General features: G+C 39.1%; 1 long non-coding RNA gene across 1 annotated transcript in view; it reads right to left on the bottom strand.

The window, feature by feature from the left end:
• The window catches only part of LOC126295157 (uncharacterized), a 60,638-nt gene extending 35,178 nt beyond the window's left edge, over positions 1–25,460 (bottom strand). The window contains exons 1-2 of the long non-coding RNA XR_007552394.1: positions 24,808–25,460; positions 24,526–24,665 (exon numbers count right to left, since the gene is read on the bottom strand). This is a non-coding gene — a long non-coding RNA (uncharacterized LOC126295157). The remainder of the gene's footprint in view (positions 1–24,525; positions 24,666–24,807) is intronic.
• Positions 25,461–26,702: the final 1,242 nt, after the last annotated feature.

Raw genomic sequence — 26,702 nt, 5'->3', positions numbered from 1 at the left:
GTAAAATACAGGGAGCCAAAAGCTATTTACAGTTTGTATGCAAACCAGATGGCAGTTATAAGAGTCGAGTGACATCAAAGGGAAGCAGCGGTTGGGAAGAGAGTGAGACAGGGTTGTAGCCAATCCCCGCCAATATTGAATCTGTATATTGAGCAAGCGGTAAAGAAACAAAAGAAAAATTTGGAGTAGGTATTAAAATTCACGGAGAAGAAATAACTGAGGTTCACCGATGACGTTGTATTGCTGTCTGACAATAGGACCTGGAAGAGCAGCTGAACAGAATGGATAGTGTCTGGAAAGGAGGATATAAAATGAACAACAAAAGCAAAACGAGGATAATGGAATGTAGTCGAATTTAGTCGGGTGATGCTGAGGGAATTAGATTAGGAAATGAGACACTTAAAGAAGTGAAGGAGTTTTGCTATTTGGGGAGCAAAATAACTGATGATGGTCTAAGTAGAGGGACTGGCAATGGCAATGAAAGCGTTTCTGAAGAGAAATTTGTTAACATCGAGTATAGATTTAAGTGTCAGGAAGTCGTTTCTGAAAGCATTTGTATGGAGTGTAGGCATGTATGGAAGTGAAACATGGACGATAAATAGTTTGGACAAGAACAGAATAGCAGCTTTCAAAATGTGGTGCTACAGAAGAATGCTGAATATTAGATGGGTAGATCACATAACTAATGAGGAGCTATTTAACAGAATTGGGAAGGAGTTTGTGGCACAACTTGAAGGAATCGGTTGGTAGGACATGTTCCGAGGCATCAAGGGATCACCAATTGAGTATTCGGGGGAAGAATGGAGGGCAAAAATGATCGAAATAGAGGAAGAGATGAATGCAGTAAGCAAATTCAGAAGGATGTATGTTGCAGTAAGGACTGGGAAGGAAGAAGCTTGCACGGGGTAGAGTAGCATGGAGAGCTGCCTCAAACCCGTCTCAGGACTGAAAACAACGAGAACTACAACAACAGCCATGCGCATATTTCCATACTTTGTTCCATCATGCTTTGTATGTTGGACAGCAGTCATTATTCTGTCTCTGGTATTAGTTATTTTTGTTAAAATTTGTTATTCTATAACGAATGATGAAAGATTAATTGAAGCAGTGAGGCAGCTGTCTGAATTTTAGAAGATGAGTATCAAATTACTTGCTCTCTACTACATTTATAAAGTGAACTTTTATACATACTGCTAACCGATTTAATATTTTACAGTGCAATGTATGGCCATGTGTCTCCAACTTCTAGTGGAAAAGATACTGTGGGTAGAACCAGATTAAGTGGAATTTATTTGGATGTGGTCAGGCATTTATAATGTTTGATGAAGAAATTACGTGAAACCTTCAGACATTTCATCTACATCTACCTCTATACTCTGCAAACCACCATGATGTCTATGGCAGAGTGTATATCCCAATGTAGTAGTTAGGGCTTTTTCCTTTTCCATTCACGTATGGAATGCGAGAAGAGTGACTGATGGAAAGCCTCTGTGTATGCAATAATTATTCCAACCTTATTTCACAAACCCTATGTGAGCGATACGTAGGGGTTGTTAGTATATCTCTAAAACCATCTTTTAAAACTGGTTCTTGAAACTTTGGTAATAGGCTTTCTCGAGATAATTTAAGTCTATCTTCAAGACAGTCAGTTCAGTTCCTTCAGTCTCTGTTACACTTTCCCCGAGATCAAACAAAACCTGTGACCATTTGTGCTCGTCTTTTCCGTATACGTTCCTGCTTTAACCAAGACTCATCCTACGTGATCATTCCATTTCATATCCCTATGAAGTGTAACACCCAGGTAGTTGCAACAGTTGGCCGATTCCAACAGTGACCCACTGATATTATAGTCATAGGATACGACATGTTTTGTTTTGTGAAGTGCACAATTTTACATTTCTGAACATTTACAGCAAATTGCAAATCTTTGCACCACTTTGCAATCTTCTCAAGATATGACAATATTTTTGTAGCTACTTTCAGATACTGCAGGTAACTGCGTCATCTGCAAACAGCCTGATTTTATTATTAACACTGTCTGTCCGGCGACACCACAGTCGTGACTTGTGCATAGCATCGCGCAGTGGACAGCGACAGTGACAGTAGTTAAATATATTTTGCATTCTGTTGGTGTTTTGTTTAGGTAACAGTAAGTTTCACACCTCAACAAGGTTTTTTAAGTACTTGTGCCCTTTCGTCATGGCAGACGAAAGAGACGATACAATTATTTATTACGAATGTGCGGACCAAGACTGATGTTGCCACTACATTGCGTACATCTCATGATCCGGTTGACACTTTCCGAATACATAAAGCAACACCAACTAATAGGCCTACATATTTCCGAAACGAATAAACGAAAATGAAGAAACTGCCATGTACAATCTAAAAACAAAAAACAAGAACAAACTTAATGTTGAAGTCTTGTGGAGTTCCATCACATCTTTGAGACTGTTTTGCTGCATATCATATGAAAGAGAATACCAAGTACCAAAGTGTGAGCATACAAGCTGTGGCAGGAGATTAGAGCAGCAGTTTCCCACCGCACAGCACGTGGCTGGTGATTAATATGCTGCCATGGCGAGCGGCTAGCATGTATGTGGCACTGGAAGAGCCCGAGTGGATGCTCGGCAGGGGCACATGTGGCCATGTTTGCACTCTTGGAAAAATTTATATGCCACAGAAAAATTGATAAAAACAGAACTAAGAATGACACGGAGGTGCAAGTTGGCACTCAGACAAAAAATATGTTAAACTAAATTATCTAGATGCACCACAAAAATATATAGTAGTTAGTAGTTATTATCGCCTTACAAATTTTAAATTTACAAATTTCAAAAGCTAATCTCAGCAATACTTTGGCCGATTAATATGAACCAAGTTTTTACGGATGCAGCTAGTAGAGCTGCATTGAGCAGTCTTAGCCGATTTAGCATAGTGTGTACCATTTTTGAATAAGAGGCTGGAATGTGGAATTTCACAGAGAGAAACTGTGTTTTTGGTAATAAATTTAAAGAGGCGAAACTAGTGGCAGCATTTTAAAGTTTAAAGAAGTAAATGAGTAAGTGTGTATTTTTATTTGTTTATTTATGTTTAGTATCACAAAGCTGCGAAAAAGCAATATTACGCCACAAGAACATAATTTGTGAAAAAACAGTGGAAGATACAAAAACTGGACTTTAAATTTTTATTGCCCAGAAAATTTCTATTTTTTCCAAAATATCATGTGTGTGTGTGTGTGTGTGTGTGTGTGTGTGTGTGTGTGTGTGTGCGCGTTTAGTTTTAGAATATTCGTAATTTATGTCAAACATTATTTTGAGTTTTGCAGTTGTTTTAAGGGTGCATAGGGCAGCCATCTTTGAGGACAGTCGGTTCTGAGCGACACTAATATCCAGACGTGCCACACATCTGGTGGTAATATTAAAGTTTGTAGCCACATTCGTGGACAAGTATGTATGTAGTGATGTTCGAGAACAATCAAGCTGAGCACAATATTTTGTGAATGGTGAACAGACTGTCAAGGGTCGTGATTGCTACATATGAATTTTATAGTGAATTATTGTAGCCTCAGTTATTAATAGCCGCCCTTATGTAACAGCCCCTCAAACTGCATTTTAAGTGTTTAGTGAATATATTTAAGAAAAATAAACTACTTGTTCAAATTATAAATCTACACAAGTGACTCATTTTAAATTTCACCACAATACCTGCCTGCATTGTTTTTTATATTTTAATTCAGTTTAAAAATTGAGTTTATGACAGGTGTGAGCTGGCACCCTATGACAAGAAACGTAGCCGAACATTGAGACCAGCCACATCTCTGGGTCACTCAATTAAGCCAAGTGTAACAAATATATATATTTTTCATGCCATAGCACGTGGGGGCTCGAGCCAAACTATTCAAACTGCAAAGTGTAGTGTCCACAACTTTTGTATTCATTTGTGTGTGTGTGTGTGTGTGTGTGTGTGTGTGTGTGTGTGTGTGTATCTTCTAAATTTCATGAAAGTGGGGGAACAGGGTTGAGAACTTTTGAGAACTAAGGATGAAATTAGTGAAATGTAACAATTTATAATCTTCCGATAATGTCAAGAACGGCCAACGACAAGCCGAGTAATCCGAACTAGTCCTGCCCGTGCCAAGCAAATAAATTTATAAGAGACATGCAGACGGCAAAGTGTTAATATTTTCTGCAAGGTCATCAATACACAACATGAACCAAGGCTCCCAACACACTTCCCTAGGGCACACCCAAAGTTATTTCTACATGTGGCAATGACTCTCCATCCAACATAACATGCTGTGTTCTCTTTACCAAAATGTCCACCAATCCAGTCACAAATTTCACTTGACACTCCATATGACCGTACTTATGACAATAGGCATAGGTGCGGTACTGAGTCAAATGCTTCCCATAAATCAAAAAATACTGCTTCTACATGACTACCTTTATCCAAAGCTTTCAGTATGTCATGTGAGAAAGTGCTTGTTGGGTTCCACAAGATTGATTTTTCAGGATCCATGCGGGTTGGCACTGAGGTCACTCAATTCGTGGCACCTCATTATGTTTGAGCTCAAAATATGTTCCAAGATTCTACAAAAAATAGATGTCCAGGATATTGAACGGTAGTTTTGTAGATCGCTTCTACCCTTCTTGTACATGGGTGTGACCTGTCATTTTGTAAGACCTGGGCACAGTTTTTTTTGTTTGAGGGATATATGATAGATTACAGGGGCTAGCTTGGCCACAAATTCAGTATAGAATCAGAGGTATTCTATAGGGCCTTAGAGCTTTCTTCAATTTTAACAATTTCGGTTTTTTCTCAACACCACTAATACTCGTTTCATTCGTCTTATCAGTGATACGAAGATTATATTTGAGCTATTCTCCTGTATTTTCTTTGTAACAGAACATTTGAAATTGGATTTCAGAGTCTGCTTTGCTACCCTTAGTTTTAGTTCCTGCCTTATTTCCTAGGGGCCGGGTGTGCAACAGCCTTTACATAGGACCAGAATTTCTTTCGCTTCCGTGACATATCATCTGACAACATTCTGCTACGGCAGTGACCTAAGGCATCAAATATTGCTCTAGAAAGCCAAAGGTGTTTCAATCAGCATCTCTTAATCTATAGCCTTACACTGTTTTACACCCATTCTGTTTCTTTAGAAGTTTCTATACAGTGGCTGTATACCAAGGAGATTCCCTTCAATTATAAACTGTTCATATGGGTATATACTGTAATGGGACATCCTCCTCCAGCATTACTTTTCCTCAACAGTAGTTGTAGATATCAGTATTATTTTTCGAATTCTGGACACTTCAAAATTATCTTAGTTGCTTTTCTGAAAACTTACTGTGTATAAAATTATGTTCTATTTCAAGCTAAAATTTATGAAAAGGAATTACTTTATGAAACATATCAGTCTATGTTATAATTGATAAGTACTATTTCTGAATGTAAAGTTATCATTTTTTTAGAAATGTTTGATTTTACAAATTATTGCCACACTTAACATTTTTATTATTAATTGCACAATCCTCTACTGTTTACTATATTTATTTCTTGATCCATTTATGAAATAATAATTGAAATTAAAGTTAGTAGAAATTCATTTGTCGAGAAAAATTGTGAATCCTTTGGAATATTGTTATTTGCACAGAGTGTGCGAGTCTTAAGCTTGCCTCCGATTTGATCGGATGTATTTTTGTGCGAATAATGTAATTTCGGCTTTGTTAATGTGAAAATCGAAATGTGATTTACTAAAATTGAGAAAATATTTTAGTAAAGAAAATGCTGGATGTTATGACTTTCAGCTTCAAGAATCAGACTCCCTAGACAAGAATTGGAGCCAACTCAATGTGACAAGCTAAGTAAACTAGAAAGTTTATAGTAATCTTCGCTCCTCTCAAATTTTAATAAAAGACATTGTGTCATGTGGACTACATATGAAGTAGGGAGGAGGAGGTTGATTACAGTACATATGATACGACAGACAAATGATCTATCACACTGTAAGTGATGCAGAGCAACGATTCACAGAAGACCCATTTAATTACAGATTTAAAGGTTTCTTGAGCTGTCCACCTATCAGAAATTCCACAATCTTATAAGTTTGTACATAGATGTCTACAATATATTTTTATTTCTTGCAGCACCAGCTCATTATTAAGTGCCTCAAATTTCTACCAAATATCCCAGCACTACAGCCAGAGCATCAGTAGTGTAAAGCATAAATTTCATTTCAACAATTTGAAACATTGTTAATTTTTTCATGATTGAATAACATTGCACAATTCTTTTATAATGATGTCTATACACTTAAACAACGATTGACAAACTTCTCCACAAATCTATAATCCAGCGTCATAAGCTAGTTCACCTGGCGTATTATTTTAGAAATGGTGGGAAGCAGTAGGCATAAACTCTCAAAAATTAACGTATACAGCAAATTGGATAAGTTTATTGTAATAAGCATTGACTAGGTTTCAGTACTACTATATGTATCATCTTTAGAAGAAATAAGGTCATAACTCATTACATTAATATTATAAGCACACATTATGAGCTTAAAAGCTCAACTAATTTTTTGAAAGTTAACAGCATTGTCTATAATAGTTCTTTCAATCACCAACTTCCCAATTGCGGTTTTAAATTCAGTGAGCTCTTAATCCAGTCATTTTGGTGATTGCACATATTGTCATCCTAAATTTCCTTGCTCTAGTACGTTATGCCCAAAGTTATGTATGTCAGAAAGAAAATCGCAATCTGGGAAGAGCAAGCTTGCTGCAGATCAAAGTCTGCCATAGGTGGATTTTTCATACCCTCCAAAGCACTTAGAATTATTTTCTTTTATGACTGACAATTTTAATGAGCTCTCCAGCAAATATCAGACAATCAATTCTAACTGTCTTGTTTTTTCTAGAAGTAATTCCAATCTTGATGTAGAAGAGAAAAGAGTGGACATAAATTCTCTATAGTTCCAAAACAGGTAACACTAAAGGAACAAATGAGATTCCATGAACTATGAAGATTTAAGGAATGATTAGCATAAAGACTGAACACAGCTTTTGGACCAACTTTCCGCATTGTTTGTTTTACTTCTCCATGTACTCTGGGAATCTTGGGATGCTCATAACATTGATCCCTACACAATGCAATACACAGCCCCTCTTTTCCCAAGAGTTGTTGAATATATTTTGATGCATCCTTTGCAGTCTTGCTCAACATAAAAAATCTAAGCAGGATTCTTTAACTTCCACAAGGTTGTCTTCTGTACTGACTTAATTTTACTTGTAATAAATCTGTGGAGATGGTATAGATATCAAAAAAAATTTCATGTAGAATAACTGTATCCCACTAGTTATCTACATTTACATACATACTCCACAATGAACTGTATGACTTACAGCAGAGTTTACACTGTGCCACTACTAGTTATTTCCTTTCTTGCTCCTCTCATTCAAGGAGTGTTGAATTAGTAATGCAACACTTTTTCCCCCCGAGCCAGTTTCTGTTGAAAAAGTGCAAACTGGTTGTGGGACACTATGAAAATATATGCGCTGCAATTCCATAAAGTTCCAATAGCTGGCAGCACTATGTGTAGCCTTAAATGGCATCTGTAATGGACGTGCATTCCCAGCAAAGAGCTGTCATCGAGTTTCTTTTGGCAGAAAACCAAAGCACCGCACACACTCTTAAGTGCTTTCAGAATGTCTATGGAGATGTAGATGAAAATGAAATGGGAGATACGATACCGCGTGAAGAGTTTGACAGAGCACTGAAAGACCCGAGTTGAAACAAGACCCCGGGAGTAGACAACATTCCATTGGAACTACTGACAGCCTTGGGAGAGCCAGCCCTGACAAAACACTACCATCTGGTGAGCAAGGTGTATGAGACAGGCGAAACATCCTCAGACTTCCAGAAGAATATAATAATTCCATTCTCAAAGAAAGCAGGTTTTGACATTAAGGAAAGGCAAACCTATGTTTCTAGCTTTTGTAGACTTAGAGAAAGCTTTTGACAATGTTGACTGGAATACTCTCTTTCAAATTATGAAGGTGGCAGGGGTAAAATACAGAGAGCGAAAGGCTACTCACAATTTGTACAGAAAGCAGATGGCAGTTACAAGAATCGAGCAGCACAAAAGGGAAGCAGTGGTTGGGAAGAGAGCGAGACAGGGTTGTAGCCTCTCCCCGATGTTATTCAATCTGTATATTGAGCAAGCACTAAAGGAAACAAAACAAAAATTCGGAGTAGGTATTAAAATCTATGGAGAAGAAATGAAAACTTTGAGGGTCGCCGATGACATTATTCTCTCAGAGACAGCAAAGGACTTGGAACTGCAGTAGAATGGAATGGACAGTGTCTTGAGGAGGATATAAGATGAACATCAACAAAAGCAAAACAAGAATAATGGAATGTAGTGGAATTAAGTCGGGTGATGCTGAGTGAATTAGATTAGGAAATGAGACACTTAAAGTAGTAAAGGAGTTTTGCTATTTGGGGAGCAAAATAACCGATGATGGTCGAAGTAGAGACGATATAAAATGTAGACTGGCAATGGCAAGGAAAGCGTTTCTGAAGAGAAGTTTGTTAACATCGAGTATAGATTTAAGTGTCTGAAAGTATTTCTATGGAGTGAGGCAAGAAGAAACACACACACACACACACACACACACACACACAGACACACACACAGACACAGACACACACACAGACACAGACACAGACAGAGAGAGAGAGAGAGAAACACACAAACACACAAACACACAGACACACACACAGACACAGACACAGACAGAGAGAGAGAGAGAGAAACACACAAACACACAAACACACAAACACACAAACACACAAACACACAAACACACAAACACACAAACACACAAACACACAAACACACAAACACACAAACACACAAACACACAAACACACAAACACACAAACACACAAACACACAAACACACAAACACACAAACACACAAACACACAAACACACAAACACACAAACACACAAACACACAAACACACAAACACACAAACACACAAACACACAAACACACAAACACACAAACACACAAACACACAAACACACAAACACACAAACACACAAACACACAAACACAGAAACACACAAACACAGAAACACACAAACACAGAAACACACAAACACAGAAACACACAAACACAGAAACACAGAAACACAGAAAAAATCACATAACTACTGATAATGTATTGAATAAAATTGGGGAGAAGACTTCGTGGCACAACTTGACAAAAAGAAGGGACCAGCTAGTAAGACATGTTCTGAGACATCAAGGGATCACAAATTTAGCATTGGAGGGCAGCGTGGAGGGTAAGAATCGTAGAGGGAGACAAAGAGATGAATACTCTAAGCAGATTCAGAAGGTTGCAGGTTGCAGTAGCTATTGGGAGACGAAGCTAGCATAGGATAGATCAGCATGGAGAGCTGCATCAAACCCGTCTCAGGGCTGAAGACCACATCAACAGCAACAACATTGAGACCTGGCAATGAACAAAACCGTGTGAGCCATTGAGCAAGATATCTGTCATTGCAATGACATTGAGAAAATCTGTCCGATCTGTGTGCAGGCTGGCCACACACAGTGAAGAAATGAATTTAGTGTGTTCACTGCCACGGAAATGCAAACGAACTTCTCCTCCGTGACAACATGAGACCTCTCACAAGCCTACACATCTGAGAGGAACTGACAAATCTTCACTGGACTATTCTTCCTTATCCACGCTAGAGCCCACGTCTCGCACCCTGCTACTTCCTTCTGTTTGGCCCAATTAAGGATGCACTCTGGACACCAGTAAGTGGATGATTACGAGGTTATTGATGCACCGAGATGTTGGCTCCAACATCAACCAGCAGAGTGGTGCCTTGTAGGCATAATACAGGCCCTCAGGAACGTGGCACGAGGTTGTCACAGAGTATGGAGATTATGAAGAATAATAGTGTTTTTCAGCCAAAGCCACCATAAGAGACCCGATTTGTCTTATCTCCGTGGTTCTTAGCCGAAATATAGGTTGCCAATGGTATAATTTCTTCTTATGTTACAGTTTTCAAGTTTCAAGCAATGTTTCACAAAAATTCTAAAAAATTGTTAACAGTCCCACTGACAATTGCTATGGACTGATACTGGGGCTCTAACTCAATACTGTTTCTTATTTACTCGACATATTTGGACTTTATTAAAAATACCTGGTACTCTGACCCCCTCTACTTGCACACCATCTTTCCCGGGTCAGCTACTGATGTGATGCATGACAAGGCACGATCCTCAATGATGCGGGTTCTAAAATGGTAGATATGCATCTTGTGGTTCGGACTGTCAAGGAGGGGAAATTCTGACTGCCACTTTTGAGTAATACCTAACTTCCTTTGTTGCCATGTTAAAATTTGCCCTTTTACTAAAACACAGTTTACAAAGATTCATCACAGTATCATTCAAATGCAATTGAAATTGTGACAATATTGAAACACTATTACGTAACTAGCTGCTGAGAGCAAGTCAACATTACACACTACTGGCTATTAAAATTGCTTCACCAAGAAGAAACGCAGATAATGAACAGGTATTCGTTGGACAAATATATTATACTAGAACTGACATGCGATTACATTTTCACACAATTTGGGTGCATAGATCCTGAGAAATCAGTACCCAGAACAACCACCTCTGGCCGTAATAACAGCCTCGATACGTCTGGGCACTGAGTCAAACAGAGCATGGATGGCGTGTACAGGCACAGATGCCCATGCAGCTTCAACAAGATACCACAGTAAAGACTGGCGTATTGCTACGAGCCAGTTGCCTGGCCACCATTCACCCGAAGTTTTCAATTGGTGAGAGATCTGGAGAATGTGCTGGCCAGGGCAGCAGTCAAACATTTTCTGTATCCAGGAAGGTCTGTACAGGACCTGTAATATGCGGTCGTGCATTATCCTGCTGAAATGTAGGGTTTTGCAGGGATAGAATGAAGGGTAGAGCCATGGGTTTTAACATATCTGAAATGTAACGTCCACAGTTCAAAGTGCAGTCAATGTGAACAAGAGGTCGCCGAGACGTGTAACCAGTGGCACTCCATACCATCACACCAGGTCATACGCCAATATGGCGATGACTAATACACGGTTCCAATGTGCATTCACCACAATATCACTAAACACTGATGTGACCATTGTGATGCTGTAAACAGAACCTGGATTCATTTGAAGGGGTGGGGGGGGGGGGTGGGGGGGGGGGGTGGGGGGGGGGGAAGGAAAAAATAAAAAATAAAAAATTGACTACTTGCCATTCGTGCACCCAGGTTCGTCGGCGAGTACACCATCACAGGCGCTCTTGTCTGTGATGCAGCGTCAACGGTAACCACAGCCATGGTCTCCGAGCTGATAGTCCGTGCTGCTGCAAACATCGAACTGTTCGTGGAGATGGTTGTTGTCTTGCAAACATCCCCATCTGTTGACTTAGGGATCTAGACGTGGCTGCAGGATCTTTTACAGCGATGTGGGTAAGATGCCTGCTAGTGACACGAGGCCGTTGGGATCCAGCACTGCGTTCCGTATTACCCTCCTGAACCCACTGATTCCATAGTCTGCTAACAGTCATTGGATCTCGACCAATGCGAGCAGCAATGTTGCTATACGATGAACCGCAACCGCAATAGGCTACAATCCGACCTTTATCAAAGTCGGAAATGTGATGGTACGCATTTCTCCTCCTTACACGAGGCATCACGACGACGTTTCACCAGGCAATGCCGGTCAACTGCTGTTTGTGCATGAGAAATTGGTTGGATACTTTCCTCATGTCAGCACATTGTAGGTGTCGCCACTGGTGCCAACCTTGTGTGAATGCTCAGAAAAGCTAATCATTTGCATATCACACCAGCTTCTTCCTGTCAGTTAAATTTGGCATCTGCAGCATGTCGTCTTCGTGGTGTAGCAATTTTAATGGCTAGTAGTGTATATAAATTGCATATAAAAATAAACACACTGATTTTTTCACTTCTGGCGTTGCAAACCCCATAACAATTATCGTACCACCAGCTAGCAACGGTCTTTAAAATATTACACTATTTCTTTGGAGGGAAAAAAAGAATGTCAGTTGTCACTCAAGTACTACAGAAAGGTATGCAAGTTTCACAGCGTAACTATACAGCAAACTACTCTTCTCTTTGGAGGCCATTTGTTGAAATATTGTCATGTCCCAAGCCGTTCAGGAGATATGACACGTGAATGTTTCATTTTATCATGATCTGAAATGAGTTACTTTTGTATAATCTTTTTAAGATCTGTAACTGATCTCCTCCCAAGTTTAAAGAATAATACATCTGCTGCATTTTGTATGCAGAGTGTATGACCTAACGAACCAAACACGAAATTCCCTGTTTTTTCATTCCAAACTATTCAATTTCTCTTGCAGTAGTTTAGTTAATACTGAAATATCACAGTAACTGGTCTTTAGCAAGTCCCATCTTGCAGGCTGTGGTGTCAGCAGAGGTAGCATTCGAGGAACCTTACCAAGGAAATGGTTCCAGCCACCAGGGAGAGTGTGCGCAGCTCCCTGCAGGGAACCAGCTAGCCGATGGCAGAGCGGTCACACGAGCTGACAATTAAGCCTACTGCGAATCTTACTCGTGTTTCACAGTGGAGGTCAGGCAGTTAGAGTGCTGAAGGAGGTGGCTGGGATTCTGAATATGATCAGCTCTACAGGATACACAAAAGTGAGATAAGAAGGCAGAAGTTGCCAGCAGAGGTCAGTAGTTCAGACTGAGGAGGTCTGCCACCAATAAAGACTTGTGTCTGTAGGATACCAGAGAACTGGTTCATTATGTCATCAGACAGGGCAGAAGTCTGTCACAGCACTACCTGTTGACTCGGCCCATAAGATCTATCGACACAAGTTACGTCACTCACCTGTCTACCAGGGCCTTAAATACAGACCTGCCCACAGCTGTCAAGACCATACAGATTGCAGAATGGAGCCTAAATTATGTGAATTAAATGCACAAATCAGGTGTTAATGTGAATAATCTTAAACGTAGTGACGGACTAAACCGTAACGTAGTCACAGATTAGAGTGTTGCGTAACTGACTGAAGCCAATGAAGTGAGTATGAATTATTAGTTTAATGCCAGAATGACTGATAGCATAGCACACAAATTATGCTTTCATTACAATATGTCTCAATGTTTTTGAACATAGAAAGTGCTGCTTAGTAATGTAATTACTCATATTTGTGGTACTGCACTACAAATTTGTCTTTGCATCCACTGCTGCAGAGTAAATGCAGGAAAGTAGACAAAACATGGGTATAAGTTACACAGTGGAAATATCCTTGCAATTTTTTTGCATTTAATGTATTATACTTCTACATAAAATCCATCAAAATATTAGTTGGATGATTAGTCATTGTTTAATATACGTTCCCTGAATTTATCTAATAGTTTTAGTTTTCAGTATCAAAAATGTGTTACATATAGCAAAATGCCAGAATGACATTTTCACTCTGCAGCAGAATGTGCGCTGATATGAAACTTCCTGGCAGATTAAAACTGTGTGCCGGACCGAGACGAACTCGGGACCTGTGCCTTTCGTGGGCAAGTGTTCTACCATCTGAGCTACCCAAGCATGACACACCCCATCCTCACAGTTTTACTTCTGCCAGTACTTCGTCTCCGCAATATCCTTTCTTGCAAGAGTGCTAGTTCTGCAAGGTGTGCAGGAGAGCTTCTGTAAAGTTTGGAAGGTAGGAGACGAGGTAGTGGCAGAAGTAAAGCTGTGAGGATGGTGCACGAGTCGTGCGTCAGGAAGTTTCATAGCAAAATGCCTTTAAATATGGTGCAAATGTAAATACTAGGCTATGCCATGTCAGTCTTATCACAATCTTTATTTTGCATTCACACTCACCAAGTGCCACAACTGACGACAAAATTATCACCTTTCAAACCAAGGTAGACCTTAGATTACACTACAGATAAGCATATCAGCCTAACCGAGTTTTTGGGGGAGGGGTGTCATTGTTTTGCATCATTTTCTTGTCCAATTATGTGCACTCCACAATGTGTGTTATGCTTTACATTTAAGTTCTTGTAACTCTAAACAAGCAGCTATATGCCAATGCTGTGTGCAAACCTCTTCCTATAAGTGATTTTTCAGAACCTAGTTTATTTGATGTAACACTTCAATAAACAGAGCTCAATCAGGAATTGTTAATACAGCTAGACAATGCTCACATCTCCAAATCGTAAATTTATTCCTCTTACATCTAATCACCCTATTCCTTTTAGGCACCAAATTAAAAAATAAAAAGGACTCCACTTTCAATTAAACAGAATACTTTGGTCATTTACTATTTCAAAATAATTCTTTTCTTTCTAATACTGTACCATATTTCTGAAAATGGTTATAAATTTGTTGCTCAGACATCATTTTCACACGAAGCTGCCTGCCTGCCTGCCCGCCCCCCCCCCCCCCCCCCCCCCCCCTCTCCTCGGTCTCTCTCTCTCTCTCTCTCTCTCTCTCTCTCTCTCTCTCTCTCTCTCTCTCTCTCTCTCTCTCTCTCTCTCTCTCTCTCTCTCAAATGGAAGTCTTCTCAAGAGATATGTACCATTTTCTGCCTGGTCTTACATTAGTAAATGGGTTTCATCATTTCATTTTACTTATTTTTAATTTTTTTTCTGTAACTTATGCTCTAACTATGACCATTTCTATAAAGGATAATCTAATTTATAAAAATGATTATCTGATTATTTGTCTTTCATGCATTCCTACACCAATCATCTGATGGCAATGAATCTATGTTGATGAATTGTGTGCATGTTTGCAAAGGTTCCTACAGGGGTAAGGACCATTTACCAACCTTTCGGGTGAGGGTGAAAAGGGGATGACAAATTATTTGCATAGAAACACTATGAGGTATTATGCCACAGCCAGCCCTAAGGGTGGGAGAGCGGGTGAAAGCAACACAAAAAATAATAGTAATGCCTTTTTCTGTCAAGTCTTGACTGGTTTGATGCAGCACACCATGAATTTCTCTCGTGCTGATCTCTTCATCACAGAGCAGTACATGCAACGTATGTCCTCAATTATATTTGCTGGATATCTACCATCTCTGTTTATAAATAATTCTTCTACCAGTCACGATTTTCTTTATTTTTCGCAGGATGCATTTCAGCAAATTATTCCCATTTTCAAGTGTGTTTTTTGTGTATTATGCCATTTCTATGTTGTGATGTCCATGTTGAAAATGCAACTCATTTCCCGAAATGCGTTGTGTGAAAAATAACAAATCTTGACTGGTAGAAGAAGCATTTATAAACAAACCTATTTTCACAGTTGCAGGCTTTCAGAACCATTTATAAAGGATCAAATAAGATCTCATCTTTGTCTTCCTCTCCTGTTTTTACCCTCTACAGCTTTCTTTACCACAGAAATTATTCTGCAATGTCTTAACACAGATGTCCTACCGACCTGCCCCTTCTGGTCAGAGTTTTCCATATATTCCTTTACTTGCCAATTCTGTGAAGAACCTAATTCCTTATCTTAACAGTCCACCTAATTTTCAACATTCTTCTGTAGCACCACATCTCAGATGATTCAGCACTCTTCTCTTCCAGTTTTGCCCACAGTACATGTTTCACTATTTTACAATGCTGTGGTCCAACTTACATTCTCAAAAATTCCTTCCTCAAATTGAGGCCTCTGATACTGGTGGACTACTCTTGGCCAGGAATGCCCTTTTGCCAATGATAGTCTGCTTTTTATGTCCCCCTTCCTGCATCTCATGGGTAGCGAAGTTCCTCAACTGTCTACTCCCTGATCACCAATCCTGACAAGTTTCATGTTCTCATTTCTGCTGTTTCTCATTACTTTTGTCTTTCTTCAATTTACTCTCAATTCATAGTCAGTACTCATCAGACTATTGATTTCATTCAGCAAATTCTGTAATTATTCTTCACTTTCAAATGGCTCTGAGCACTATGGGACTTAACATCTGAGGTCACCAGTCCCCTAGAACTTAGAACCACTTAAACCTAACTAACCTAAGAACATCACACACATCCACGCTAGAGGCAGGATTCGAACCTGCGACCGTAGCGGTCGCATGGAACAGCTCAGCCACAACAGCTGGCCTCTTCCCTTTCACTGAGGATTATGTCATCAGCAAATCTCATCACTGGCATACTTCCACCTTTAATTTCAATTCCACTCTAACATTTCTTTTATTTATGTCAATGCCTGTTCAATGTATAGATTGAACAGTTGGGTGGCAAAAAACTATATCCCTGTCTTACAGCCTTTTTAATCTGAGCTCTGGTCTGATCACTTGGCACCACTTGACACTAACACTCTTTCCAGGTTGAAAAATCCTGTGAATGTATCTCTTTGGTCTTGCTTCCATTACCATCTGTAACATCAGGACTGCCTCCCTGGTGTCTTTACCTTTCCTAAAGCTAAAAAAAACACGAGTTTAGAAATTCTGATGGAATGTTAGCTAACCCTTCTGTCTTATTCAATCTTAAGTCTTGCAAAGTTTATGTTAGTATCAAATAATTTTTGCAGTCTTAAGACTCGTTGCTGTCAGTCACCATAATGTTTCACCCATATAGTTGGCATCATGGGAGTGGGCTCAGCTGCAAAAATAGTGATGTATCGGCATCTATCTTTGGAACACCAGAATGGGCTTCTACCAGGATTCCTAAATGTATCACTTGCAACCTGGATAAATTGTGTCAGTAACACACCTCTAGCAAACCTTCAGTTGAGGGTTTTGGGGTGAAAATAAATGATAAGTGTGCAGTGGAGTCAGGCTCATTGACAAAATCTGATGCCAAATGTCATGAAAGTGACAATTTTCTATGGCAAGTCAAAAAGTACACGCCATTTTATTTCAAAAGTCTGGAGTTTACTGTTCTCCCTGTATTCTCAATAACTATCAAATAAGAAGCGTATCTCTTCAAGTATGTGTAATATCTGTAAAATCCAAGCTTTTCACACAGTCAATTTTACGTGGTATGCCCATGAGTGGGTCAGTCAAAAAACTTGTCTTGTAGAAGACAAAAAATACTGCACATCCCAAAGCACACAAACTTCTCAAATTTAATGTAATGAACAAGAAATAACTATCTTTCATGTATTTTTTACATGCAAATATGCTTGCTCTGTATGTTGTACCTACTTTGAAAGGAAAAGAAGCATCCCAATGCTTGCTTGGCACAGCTAATGTTGAATAAAACCTGCCGCCAGTCAGAGTCGCAGGTGGGTTATTTAAGGAGGGTAGGACGTCAAACGGGCCAATTCTGAGCAGGAGAGGCACCACAGGACATTTTAATTTCCACTGTGTATACATTTATTATGTTCTGTTCTTGAATTTCCACTGCTATGAGTGTGAATCCCATATCCTCCTTGTTCATGCTGACAAAGTTTTATGAATTTATTTGTAAAAGTATAGACAGTGGAAATTAAAATGTCCTGTCATGCCTCTCCTGCTCTAAGTCGGCCCGTTTGACGTCCTACCGCCCTTAAATCACAACTGTTTTCAGTCTTATGCCTATCTTTAGCTGATTATACCTTGTACTTACAAGTTTTCTCTTCAAATGATGTAAACATATTGGATGCCATGAGGTCACATCTCATCTACAGTTAGTAACATTTTACGTGGCATTAATCCAAGGAAACCTTAGTATGGTGGTTCAAATGATTACTTTGGTAACAAAAGTGCAATTACAATTTGGGTACTACATCTGATGAACAGTGAAGACCATAATTAATTGTGGAAACATGAAATTGAGTATATAATCATCTTAACACAAGCTTAAGTCCAAAAATCGGCTCAGATTTAAATAAACCACCTTGAACTGTGATTTGTGGGAGATTTTATTGAACATTGCCCTTTACTTGTAATTTGCCGTTAAGATAGCCAACAACACTTATTTTGTTACTGGGTAGCGCACAATTACAGCATGCGAAGCCACTGGACGACAATATTTTCTTCATCCTCAATGAGCACAGGAGAAAGACCAATACTAAGTGGTTAGGGAATTTTGGCACTTTCTACTGCATTGTCACACTTGGTACACTATGATGTTTGGCTGTGGTAGCCATTATGTTGCCTGCCTGGATGGGTTCTATAGCTTTGGCCATTTGTCCGGGCCTGTAATTTCTACTGACTCTCATACCTGGAACGAGATGTTCCATTTACTGACAACATACGAAACATTGGAACCCAAATTCACAGACATAAAATTCCCAGGGAGTAATTCTTAACACTGTTAACTGTTACTGTTATGTTTTGAACTCTACTTGTAAAGAAACCATGGAACTAGGGATATATGAAAGATTGGAACATGACAGAATTATGCACTGATCTTTTACACCTTATCCTAAAATGAGGAGTTGGGACTGATCTTATTTTTAAGTTGCTTTACTTCGAACAATACCTTTTACCACGGGTCTGTCAAGTATAACACTTATGTACCAAATATAGCTTGTAATGCTGCACATTGTCAATTCAAGGACAGTCTTAGCTTAACATCAGCTCTGACCAATAATGTCATAGGTAAGCCACCGATGATAGGTGATGAACATTTAAAAGCATAAATGAATGTTCAGAAAGAAATAAATGTAGCACAGAGACCAGGTCTTACATGTACGTCATGTGAATCCATAGCTGTAAAAGAACCTTACGTAAAGAAAAAAAATTTGGAAAGCACGATTTATCAAAGTTTATATAATAAAGGAAATTAATAGGACTGACACGAGAATTAGGGAGTTTCAGGTGGGTTCAATCTAAAAGCAAACTCTAAAAATGAACACAAGAGAATAGAAACAAAAATATCAGGAAAACTTATTACACTACATGAAAATTATAACAAACTGAACAATAATAGCCTGTTCAATGAAGTAAGAAGAGATCAGTGTTACCCATCAAGGAAAAAGCAAGCACCCAAACACTGGTATTACCAACGACAAAAAGGGGTTAACGAAACGTCTGATTCCCCATCTGTTTTGACCAATGACGTCACCAATATGGCAGAAATGACCCATCACAACTACTCCCATGTCGTGACTATGATGTCATTACGTAAACATGACAACAAATACAAAAATAGGTCAAAAAACCACCAAACACATATTCCTCCAAAAATATAATGAAACTAATGGGACAAATGGGGGAAATTTTTTTTTGGGTGGGAACTAAAAATGAGCATACACCACTAAACCGAATGACAAAAACGATAAAATAAAATGACCAAAACCTTCCCAAAATCAACTAAAAACAATATACACTGGAATCCAACACTTCCCTTGACCTATAGAGATCAACAGAAACTACCAATACCAAACCACCCACAGCAAAAACACACACACACACACACACACACACACACACACACACACACACACACACACACACACACACACCAAATAAAATCCCCAAAAAACCTTGAAACATAACCAAAAACATAAAAAGCAGAATCACACACTACAACTAAAAAACAGCAGCTAAACATACCCTCCAGAACAACATAAAAAAGCTATGACCACCCCCACCCACATACCTCCCCAAACCTTACCAACACCTGTCTCCCCCCCCCCCCCCCCCCCCCAAACCTAGCTAATCCACAACCTTCGGCCTGTACATCTTACTGACAGCCCTTAAACCCTAAAATGCAATAGCCCTGAGGGACACTCTTCCGCCAACATTACTCATCTAAATGAGCCTGAAAGTTAGAAGAGCACTCCTTCCCCCTCCCGACAACAGATTTAACAGCAACCCCAAAACTCCTCTATAGTATTTGTACAGGCCTCACTCAAATTCTTAAACTCGACGCTGTCGTTAACTACTAAATGCTGGTACCCCTCCAGACCCAATGTGCTAGAAGAAGAAAGCCCATCCAAAACTGCAGTACTACCTTCTACATATTCCTGAATCAAACCCTCTAACTTTTTTTTTTTTTTTTTTTTTTTTTTTTTACTACGCTCAACAACCCTAAAAACACATTCTGAAGACACAGCCCCCTCCACCCATAAACCAACCACAGGCTTACCCCTCCCATACTTTCTCCTCCCAAACTGTGACTTCACTCTCTACAACTACCCCAGGCCCAGACAACTTACCCCTGTATTTAATATATTGAGAACAAACCTCACAGGAAAAAAATTAGCAGTCAAGCACCGTTCGCTCACTCACACCCACCTCATACACGCAAAAACTGTGAGAGGACTGATAACAAAAATGGTAACTCTTCAACAATCTCACGCATGCCCAACCTAAATTTCTCGAACCAGAAAACTCAATGTATGGAGTGTCATGTGTTATCCCTCCGACATCTTCACATATAGCCGTCCCCGGTCCAAGATGCCAGAACTTTGGTAAGCCTCATAGGTTCTCCACACAATGAACACTGCACGAATTAAGCCAGAAGACTGAAAAGTTGCAGGAACCTTAGAAGTGACAATGGAGTGTCACCCATAAGCCCCCATAACTGAAAACTATTAATCATCTGGGTCATATCCATACCCAAGTAAAACGTAACAAAAAAATTCACACACGGCGAACCGAAAACGACAGTACAGTAACATAAGTGTAAAAAACTATACCATCAACTGACTGCACAATATTCAACAATGTCTACAACTCAAATGAACCCAATACTACCCACAACATGCAACCCACAAATACCATCAGATAGCACCACAGACCACAGCAAACCACCACATACAAACACACCGCAAGCACAAACAAATCCCACAACACAACCTAACACGTAACCCCCCAAACACCAGAGAGTACCACTGACTGCATCAACATGACACCTACAAACACGCAACACTAAAACTAAACTTCACACCATTGTGACTTCACATACCACAACTGCCTTACATCACGGGTCAAAGCCAACAGGCGAAATCTGAATCTTCCGTCAACCCACAAAAAGAACAACAGAGCCTGTTCTCCAGACGACTGCCGGCCAATGTGACCAGCAGTTCTAGGCACTTTACTCTGGAACCACGCGACCGCTACGGTCGCAGGTTCTAATCCTGCCTCCGACATGGATGTCTGATGTCCTTAGGTTAGTTAAGTTTAAGTAGTTTTAAGTCTAGGGGACTGATGACCTCTGATGTTAAGTCCCACAGTGCTCAGAGCCATTTCTTCATATGACCTATATAGGTCAATTGAAGTACAGGACAATAGATTAAAATTACTCAAGAGTTGACTCCATTCGTTGGAGGTGGTTTCCCCCAAACAGTGCTCAATGTGACACTAACTGTTCTGACACGCACATGGTCAAAGGTTTGAATCTCAATGACAGTGTCAAAAAATATTTTACTTCTAAATCTAATCAAAAGATTTTATTGTTATTTAGCTGATTGGTTTAAATTAAATTTCGTGTTTCGAGTACTTTTCCACATCATTTTCATCTTCATATTGATTTTATTTGTTATTCCTATCACTTTTCGTTTTGTATCTACCTGCCTGTCACATATAATCTGCAACCAAGTGCCATTGAGACAGTTCACCCATCACTACCACAGCAGTTCGAGTAGATGGAATGAGGATAGCTTCAGGTAACTGGGGACCTAAGAAATAACAGTTTGCTTTTAGTGCTGAAACTAAATTACTGAATCTGTTCTGTCACAAGTTTGCTAGTATCGCTGTGAACAAAGCAGTAGAGATTTTAGTTCTTTCAAAGGTTGTCGACCACTGTTTTCTCCGATACAGTGCACGAAAATTTATGGCTAGTCTAGGACAAACGTTCAAATTCAGGCCTAAAAAACATGTTATTTGGTGCAGTTCAGTCACTGATCACCAAAAACCAACTGTCCCATTTCCGACATACCTCACAGAGGTCACTTCCAACACTGCCCCGTGTTAGACATTAACAAGCATTTGACAAAGGACCTGCCATTTGTGCGCACCACCTATATCCGAGTGGTAGTGATGTGGAAACACTGCAGCAGGAACTTACAGACAACTATCGACTAATTTTGATCAGACTACAGTGAAACGAACAACATACCTAATACTGGTATCATTAACTTCAGATGATTTATGAATAAAGTACTGCAAAGGAAACTACAACTCATGCCTCGGTATCCTGTGTGTCAGCTGACATTACCTTTTGTGGAGGAAACAAACACTAATCAGCTGTATTTCAGTTGACATCCCAAAGCAGAGAAAATGATATCTAATACTGGTATCCTATATATGTCTACTGAAAAATAGGATATTATTATTACCCCTGACAAAAAGAACCTGAGATTTTGTCTTATTCTTTACCCAGGGAAGATATGTTGGAAAATTAAAACGTGTAAAATTCTTCATAACAATGAAAAACAAAACAATTTCTTTCAATGCTACATTCATTCATACAACTTGATCATTTCCTGAGATAATGGCTCAGAAATAAACCAAATGCCTACAACTTAAATAAGACTTCACTGGTCAAAGTTGATGGGATGTATCCCAGTCTTCAGTTGAAGCAACAATAATCACTTCATAGTTTACTTTCCCACCAGAACAAAAGTGTGTTCCAGATCTGCTAACACATAATGTTGCCATATTATAAGATACTTGCGTATCCATACCATAGAGAATATTTTTACTTTCTTTAGAATTAACCAGAACAGTAGTGTCAAGGGGTGTTTCTTCTGCCTTAACACTTTATCATCTCTCCAAGCTCAGTTATCTCCCTCATTATGGACAGATGCTGATCCACTTTACAGGGTAGCAAATGTGAAGTTGGCAGAGTGCAGTTCACAAAATGGAAACCAAACTCACTGGCAATGATTGAGGTGTCAGCTGACAGTGTGTGTAGTATGACTACATTGTGTGTGTGTGTGTGTGTGTGTGTGTGTGTGTGTGTGTGTGTGTGTGGGGTGAAGCACCAGACTTTTACTTCTAATATTTTTCTTACATTGCAATACCATAACGTGTACGAATAAAACAACGAATGTTCACAATTATGTTAGGTTTAACTTCCATGATTATTACTATCTTTTTCACGGTGTCCCATTTCTCATTACGCACATGACAAGTGGGCTCATCCGTTACGAAATGAGAGTCTAGGGGGAGGAAACGAGTAAGAATGAGGCACACATTAGCTGATGATGCAGCCAGTTACCAGAAAGTGAGGAATATACTAGAGACCAAAGTATGTCAGTTCTGGAGGGCCTCGAAGACAAGTTCAAACTAATTACAGTGTACATGGAGGCGCTTAACAGCCATTCCGACACGCGCAACTGGAATAGGAAGAAGACCTAATAATCAGTAGGATGTGAAGTACTTTCTGCCATGCACTCGCAGTTTGTAGAGTATCCTGTGTATACTAGTAACACAAATAGCTCTTGCGTCGAGGTAGGTGAGCGTAAATGCTGAAATACGCGGTTTCAAAGAGTTTCTTCTGGCAAAGACGATCCGCGGTGGTATTTCAATAGTTAAATGATCAGAAACCGGAGGGCTTTTCACGAGAAGAGTCCCTTTTCTCTATCAAAATATAGAAAGAATTACGAACAGAAAGCACTGGAAACAGGACCGCATAAGTGCGAGGAACATTGTTGTCAATTATCTCAGTGAGACGGAGGAAGCTGCAATGTAACAAGGCGACATTGCACGTCGTGATAAAATGCGGATATCCGGTTACTGAATCTCATTTTATCAGAGTGGTGTCAGTGCTGGTAAAAAATGTATAAACGAGACACTAAATTTGTAAAGCAACGATTTTCGGCACTTATCGAGTTTAGGGAGAACCATGAACTATTTTTTTTTTACCGATTATCGTCAATTTCACTATACTGATCACGAATATGACGTTTTTCATCAGTTTTGAAACAGTAAAACAACATTGTCATTTAATGAAAATTTAACACACAAATTTACCAAACGAAATTTCGCCAATTCGGGGAAAATTCTAGTCATTACGAGTTAGAAGAACAAACGCACAGAACAAACACCTAACACTTTACTACACTTATTTGACTTTAGTGTAAACTGAATGCCGCAATTTAATCAGAGTGCTTTGATGTGCTACGATTTAGCTTTAACGATGTTTGCAAATAATAAATTAGCGGTCCGGTCAAAAAAAATTCTCTCTCGATATATTAAAAAGTTTTATCGGGATAAAAATAAATAACATCTTCGAGATCAACACAGTCTAACTGATCAAAACGCGAGAAAAAATATTTTCGAACATTTTCTCCCTGCTGTATAGTCACAAATATTAAGATGGGAACACGCAGTCAACTATTTAATACGTTTCGGGAACTTGCAGTTACGTTCTAATTTACTCGACCTAGTTTAGACGGCAGTACTAAATGCATGAATCGTATTAAACATTGCGTTGGCGTAATGTTAATTTCTATGAATACTGAGTTTTGTTGTTTATCTCTCCCATTCCACATTCCTCGTAGTTGTCATTTTTGATGGGATATTGGGAACACGATTGAAGAATTAAACACATAATTAATGAAAAGGGATTCGTTCTCACCGTACCGACCGGCGTGAAAGCATCCCGTGTCTCTTCCTCCATGACAACACACGGACTGATGATTATCTTTCATGAGCGTCAACCTCCTTGAATCTGTTCGTATTTGCAGGAACTGTTGATATACGAAGAGGCACTTTAATCTGCAAGACCATATACAACAAGCAAACAATATTTTAACACAGATTGATTAGTGTGATATGACAAATAGCTCAAGATTTCCACCAATTTATGTAATTGCCGTAACTAGAAACTGCTTGAAACTGCTAATAGACATGTACGTACCACAATTTTGTTTTGAATTTCATCGGACAAAATCGAACACACACTCTTGCAAGACATAAAATATAGCCAAACCGATCACAAGCGTAGCACTGTTTACAAGCCTGCGTCTGTTGTGAGCACCTGGTACGACATCTACAGCATTAAATCCACACTCGGCCTAGCCTCAAACATACGCTAACAACAAGCCAGCTGCCCGTGGAAAAGAATAAATAGAACTCCACGCGTCTGTTGCCTGGAAAATGATTTCTCTTCACGCCACGATACATTCAATTGTTCCTCCACAGGAACTTTCGATCCGAACATGAATTACCAACGTCTAACACGAGATGTACTATAACCTGTAGAGAAAACATGGCATCTGCTTCGTTCGCTTTGGCAACAGTCTAATAAATACCGCCACGACACTCAAGCGAAAGTTGTTTTCCGTTTGACAGTTGGAGCGACACCAGCGCCCCAAGCGTCGAAAAAGCCGACAATGACATGCATCCAACAGATAATGTTCGTTTTTACTTATCTCCTTCTTATTTAAGGAAATGATTCTTATAATTTTTGGTTCTGTGAGATAGCAAATTACCAAGCGACATTAATTATCGTGAAATACATGTTAAACAGCCGATTCACGCTGGTTCAATGATATAAGTTACAAAGAAATGGTAAATAATACATACATCTTGGCTCATGAAAACAAATCAAAGGCAGTCTGGTCTGTCGTAAAATCAGAACTGGGGATGAGAACTAACAGCAAAGTTATCTCCAAAATTAAGGTGGGAACAACAAATCCTGCTCTGATTTCAGAATCATTTAACAAATTTTTTATAAATATATCAAAATCAGTTGCAGATGTAGATGGTTATACCAAAAAAGTAAAACTAGGTCAGAAGACAGAAGAATGCTTTAACAAATTTAAAAAAATTTCAGCCAAAGATGTAGAGAACACTATATTGCAGCTCAAAAACAAAAATTCCGCCGGGTGGGATGGCATACCTACTAAAGTAGTTAAATCAGCTGCCAAGATAATAGCTCACCCCCTTTCCTCAATAATCAATAAATCACTCGAAGAAGGCCACTTTCCAGACGCCCTATAGCATGCAGAGGTAAAACCTTTGTTCAAAAAAGGCTCAAGAGAAGATTGGGGAACTACCGCCCAATTTCTATTCTCCCAATTTTCTCAAAAATATTTGAAAAAGTGGTAGTAATACAAATAAAAAATTTATAGAAAAAGCAAACATACTGTCAGATAATCAATACGGCTTTCAGAAAGGCAAAAACACAGTAGACGCCATAAATGAGTTTGTGAAAAAAATTTGTTCTGCCTTAGACAAGTCTAGCAAAGTTGCAGGATTGTTCTGTGACCTCACAAAAGCATTTGATTGTGTAAACCATCAATTGCTCCTGTATAAAATGGAAAAATACGGAATTGGAGGTCGTGTTTTAGAGTGGTTCAGGTCATATCTCACAAAGAGAAAACAAAGAGTAGTTATATCATCAAGCAAGGGAAATTTCTTCTCTGAATGGATGATTATTTCACAAGGCGTTCCACAAGGCTCTATTCTGGGTCCAATTTTATTCTTACTTTACATAAATGACTTGCCACTAAACATAAATTCACACTCAGTTTTATTCGCTGATGATACGTCTGCCCTCATCGAAAGCAATCACTCAGAACAAATTCCCTCAACTGTCACAAATCTACTAGACAGTTTAGAAAACTGGTTCCAACTAAATGGGTTAAAATTGAATATTGGAAAAACACATTTTTTACAGTTTAAAACTAAAAACTGTAAAATAAATGAAATTCATATTGCCTGCAGAAACCAGGAACTGAAAGAATCAGATTGTGTTAAATTCTTAGGAATACATTTGGACCAAAATTTATCCTGGTCTTCACATGTAGA

This window comes from Schistocerca gregaria, chromosome 11 (genome assembly GCF_023897955.1).
Source record: "Schistocerca gregaria isolate iqSchGreg1 chromosome 11, iqSchGreg1.2, whole genome shotgun sequence".
Taxonomy (NCBI): domain Eukaryota; kingdom Metazoa; phylum Arthropoda; class Insecta; order Orthoptera; family Acrididae; genus Schistocerca; species Schistocerca gregaria.
This window is presented reverse-complemented; position numbering and strand designations above follow the sequence as displayed.